This window comes from Delphinus delphis, chromosome 11 (genome assembly GCF_949987515.2).
Source record: "Delphinus delphis chromosome 11, mDelDel1.2, whole genome shotgun sequence".
Taxonomy (NCBI): domain Eukaryota; kingdom Metazoa; phylum Chordata; class Mammalia; order Artiodactyla; family Delphinidae; genus Delphinus; species Delphinus delphis.
In genome coordinates, this window is record NC_082693.1 from 1,657,280 (window position 1) to 1,662,731 (window position 5,452).

The following is a 5,452-nucleotide window of genomic DNA, read 5'->3' on the forward strand; positions in this document are numbered from 1 at the left end:
ATTTTGCTTTATTTTTTACCATCCATTGCATTCTGGCTCCTGTTATTTCTAATGTGAAGCCTGCTGTCAATCTAACCATTGTGTTGTGATTTACTGCCTGGTCTCTCTTAAGATCTCTTCCTTTAGATGCTCTCCAGTTTCACATCTGAGCACATGGGAGCATATTTATTTTTATTGATCCTGTTTAGGATTCATTGAGATTCTTAAATCTATGGGTTGGAGAAGTTTTTCCACCAGCTTTGGAAAATTCTCAGCCAAAACTTCTTTCTTATCTTTCCCCCACTCTTTCAAGCTTCTCCTTCTGGAACTTCTATTAGGCATATTTTGAATCTTCCCAATCCACCCACCTTGTCTTTTGATTTCTTTTTATATGTCACAACCTCTAGCTCTCTCTACTGCATTCTAGAAAATGTCATCAGATATGTTATGACATTTACTAAGTCTCTTTAGTTGCCTCTAATCTGCTGCTTAATCCATCTATTATTTAGTTATTTATGTATTTATGGCTGCGTTGGGTCTTTTTTGCTTTGCGCGGGTATTTTTCTGGTTGTGTTGAGCGGGGGCTACTCTTTGTTGCGGTGCGCGGGCTTCTCATTGTGGTGGCTTCTCTTGTTGCAGAGCACGGGCTCTGGATGCATGGGCTTCAGTAGTTGCAGCACGTGGGCTTAACAGTTGTGGCTCGCAGGCTCTAGAGCGCAGGCTCAGTAGTTGTGGCACACGGGCTCAGTTGCTCCGCGGCATGTGGGATCTTTCTGGACCAGGGCTCGAACCTGTGTCCCCTGCATTGGTAGGCAGATTCTTAACCACTGCACCACCAGGGAAGATTCTTAACCACTGCACCACCAGGGAAGATTCTTAACCACTGCACCACCAGGGAAGTCCCCATCTATTATTTTTTTTCAATGACTATATATTTGAAATCTGAAGTTCTTTTTAAAAAAATTGGTAGGCAGATTCTTAACCACTGCACCACCAGGGAAGTCCCCATCTATTAATTTTTTTCAATGACTATATATTTGAAATCTGAAGTTCTTTTTAAAAAAATCTTCATTTTTTTTGTATTAAGAGATTTTTTTTCTAATATAACATTTAATTCCATTAATGATTTTTAAACTGTTTTTTAAACATTTTCTTAGCGGTTGCTCTAGGGCTAATAATATACATCTTAGCTTATGATTTATACCAATTTAGTTTCAGTGAGATATAGAAACTATGTTTCTATATATTTCTGTTGCCCTCTTCCCTTTTTAGTACTATTATTGTTGCACATATTAGATCTATATATGTTACAGAACCCAATAATACAGTCTTACAATGATTACTTTTTTTTTTTTTTTTTTTTTTTTTGGTGGTACGCGGGCCTCTCCCGTTGCGGGACGCGCAGGCTCAGCGGCCATGGCTCACGGGCCTAGTCGCTCCGCGGCATGTGGGATCTTCCCGGACCGAGGCACGAACCCGTGTCTCCTGCATCGGCAGGCGGACTCTCAACCACTGCGCCACCAGGGAAGCCCTACAATGATTACTTTTATACAATTTTATGTCTTAAAGAAGCTGAGGTCTACTCTCCTTCTATGGGAGAGAAAGTACATATTTATAAAGTTTGTCATACTAAACTTATTTACCCTTTCTGGTTCACTTCATCTTGAGGATTCAAGTTACCATCTGAGGCCAGATCCTTGCTTTATTACAGTTTCGCTCCCACCCACCTCCTTTGTGCTCTCATGGGCAAATATATTACATTTTTATATATTAAAGTTCCAACAATACAGTTATAATTATATGGTTTTATGCGATTGCTTTTTTTTTTAAAGACAATTTTAAAAATAGCAGTTTTATGTCCACAGCAAAATTGAGAGGAAGGTACAGAGATTTCCCACATACCACCCACTCCCGGCCCATATGCATAGCTCCCCCCAACCCTGCTATCAGCATCCCCCACCAGATGGTACATTTGTTACAATCAAGGAATCTGCATTAACACATCATCATTACCTGAGGTCCATGGTTTACGTTAGGTTCACTCTTAGTGTTGTACCTTGTATGGGTTTGGACAAATTGTACTGATATATATCCATTACAGTGTCATACAGGGTGTTCTCACTGCCCTCAAAGTCCTCTGGGCTTCACCTATTCATCCCTCCCTCCCTCCTGGCTCCTGGCAACCACTGATCTTCTTACTGTCTCCATAGTTCTGCCTTTTCCAGAATGTCATATAGTTGGGATCATACAGTGTGTAACCTTTCTCAGATTGGCTTCTCTCGTTTAGTAATAGGCATTTAAGTTTCCCCATGTCTTTTCACGGCTTGAGAGCTTTCTTTTTAGCGCTCAATAGTATTCCATTGTGTGAACGTTCCCGGTTTATTTATCATGTCACCTGCTGAGCCAGGCACCTTGGTTGCTTCCAAGTTTGGCAATTATGAATAAAGCTGCTATAAATACCCAAGTGCAGGTTTTTGTGTGGACATAAGTTTTCAGCCCCTTTGGGTAAATACCAAGGAGCATGACTGCTGGAAAGCAATATGTTTAGTTTTGTTAAAACTCCAAACTATCTTCCAAAGTGGCTGTACCATTCTGCATTCCCATTGACAACGAACGAGAGTTCCTGTTCTGCATCCTCACCAGCGTTTGGTGTTGTCAGGGCTCTGGAGTTTGGCCATGCTCATAGGGGTGCCGTGGTATCTCACTGTTGTTTTAATTTTCATTTCCCTGCTGACCAGTGATGTTGAGCATCTTTTCATGTGCTTATTTTCCATCTGTATATCTTCTTCGGTGAGGTGTCTGTTAAGGTTCTTCGGCCCATTTTTAATGTTGGGTTGTTTGTTTTCTTACTGTTGAGTTTTAAGAATCCTGTGTATATTTTGGATAACAGCCCTTTATCAGATGTGTCTTCTGCACACATTTTCTCGCAGTCTATGCTTTGTCTTCTTATTCTCTTTACAGTGTCTTTTGCAGAACAGACATTTTAAATTTTAATAAAGTCTAGTTTACCAATTCTTTCTTTTATAGATCATGTCTTTTTGGTGTTGTATGTAAAAAGTCATCGCCAAACCCCAAGATCTAGGTTATTTCTCTTGTTATCTTTTGGGACTTTTATATTTACTTTTGCATTTTACATTTAGGTATGGAATCCTTTTTGAGTTAATTCTTGTGAAGGGTGTAACGTCTGTGTCTAGATTCACTTTTTTGCTTGTTATTGTCCAGTTGTTCGAGCACCATTTGATGAAAAGACGGTATTGCTTTTTAACTAAGTTAGAAGAAAGGAGAAGAAATACATATTTACATTATTTCCTATAATTACCTATATAATGACCTTTACTGGCAATCTTCGTTTTTGTGTGTGTGTGTGTGTGTGTGGATTTGAATTAGTGCTTCCAGCCTGAAGAACTTCCTTCTATATAGTATTTTTTATAAGGCAGGTGTGCCAGCAACATTTCTCATTTCTTGTTTATCAAGAAATGTATTAATTTCACCTTCAGTTTTGAAAGATAGTTTTGCTGGCCGTAAGAATTTTTCCACCTTTGCTTTCAGGACTTCTAATATGTCATCCCTCTGGCTTCTGGGCTCCACTCTTTCTGATGAGAAGTTTACTGTCACTCTTCTTGGAATTCCCTTGTTTGTGATGTGGTTTTTCTCTTGCTCTGTTCAAGATTTTCTCTTTGTCTTTATCTTTTTTTTAAGATTTATTATTTATTTATTTATATTTGCCTGCGACACGTGGGATCTTAGTTCCCTGACCAGGGATCGAACCCGCGTCCCCTGCATTGTAAGGCAGATTCTTTACCACTGGACCACCAGGGAAGTCCCTGTCTTTATCTTTTAACATTTTGATTGTGATGTGTCTGGCTGTGGGTCTGGGCACTTATCCTGCTCAGAGTTTTTGAGTTTCTTGGATGTGTAGATTAATGGTTTTCATCAAATTTGGGAAGCTTTCAGACAGTTTTTCCCTGAATATCTTTCTTCTGCTCCCTTTTTTCTCTCCTGTCCTTCAGATGCTCCCACGTATGTATGTTGATGAAGTCAGTTGTATCCCATCTCTCTCTGAGGTTCTGTTCCTTTTTTTCTTAATTCTTTTTTCTTTGTTCTTCCGAGTGTTTAATTTCTGTCAATGTGTCTTTAAGTTGGCTGATTCTTCTGCCCGCTCAAATGTACAGTTGAGTCCCTCATTAGTTTTATATTTTAGCTAATGTACTTTTCAACTCCAAAATTTCCATTTGGTTCTTTCCTTTTATTATTATAATTTCTATCTCTTTATAGACATTCTCTATTTGATAAGACATTGTCATCATACTTTCCTTTAATTCTTTAAACGTGGTTTCCTTTAGTTCTCTGAATATATTATAATAGCTGCTTTGGAGTCCTTGTCTGGTAAATCCAATATCTGGGCCCCTCGAAAGCAGCTTCTATTGTTTGTATTTCTTTCCGTGTATGGGTCACACTTCCTATTTCTTTACATCTCATAATTTTTTGTTGAAAACTGGACATTTAAGATAATATATTGTAGCAACTCTGGAAACTGTGATCCCTTACCTCCCCCATCCCCCCGCCAGGATTTTTTGTTATTGGTACTTGATTTTTTGTTATTTAGTGATATGGGTAGATGAATTCAGCAAGGTCTGTTTCTCCCGTAGTGTGAAGCCTCTGACGTGTACGCAAATCTCCCTGCCCCCTGGGATGGCCACAGTGTTAGCTGGGTTCTCATTGACTGTCTTTTCCCCAATCTCTCCCTTTTTTTTTTTTGTCATGATCACTCTTTTTCTTTCTTTCTTTCTTTTTTTTAACATCTTTATTGGGGTATAATTGCTTTACAATGGTGTGTTAGTTTCTGCTTTATAACAAAGTGAATCAGTTATACATATACATATGTTCCCATATCTCTTCCCTCTTGCGTCTCCCTCCCTCCCACCCTCCCTATCCCACCCCTCCAGGCGGTCACAAAGCACCAAGCTGATCTCCCTGTGCTATGCGGCTGCTTCCCACTAGCTATCTACCTCCCCAATCTCTTTGTTAACCTTCCGCAGCTTTGCCTCTATTGGTATCACACTGAACCGTTAGGCTCCACTAATTGCTACCTGATTGCTCTGTTATTTTTGACAATGTCCTGGGACATAAACTGCTCCACATCTGATCTGATAAAGTTGGGCCCCTTTGCAGGGGTAGTTCTTAAGACCAGTCTTTGAGGCTTGCTCCGACCCCAGCCGGGTTCTTTTCAGCTGTCTCTCTGTTAAACTCCTGGCTGGTTTGTTTCACTTGTTCCATCAGGGAATGACCAGCCTCCTTTAAGTGACTCACCACGAAGGTCTTCCTTCTTTTCAATAGTGCCCTTAGGCTTGAACTTCCCTGCACTCTGTTCCAAGTGAGCCAGTCCCCTTAGCCTGAGCTACCGAACCCTCTGTTTCTACACCCAAGGCAAAACTCCATGCCAACACTCTGGACCTGGGTACAGCAACCTGCT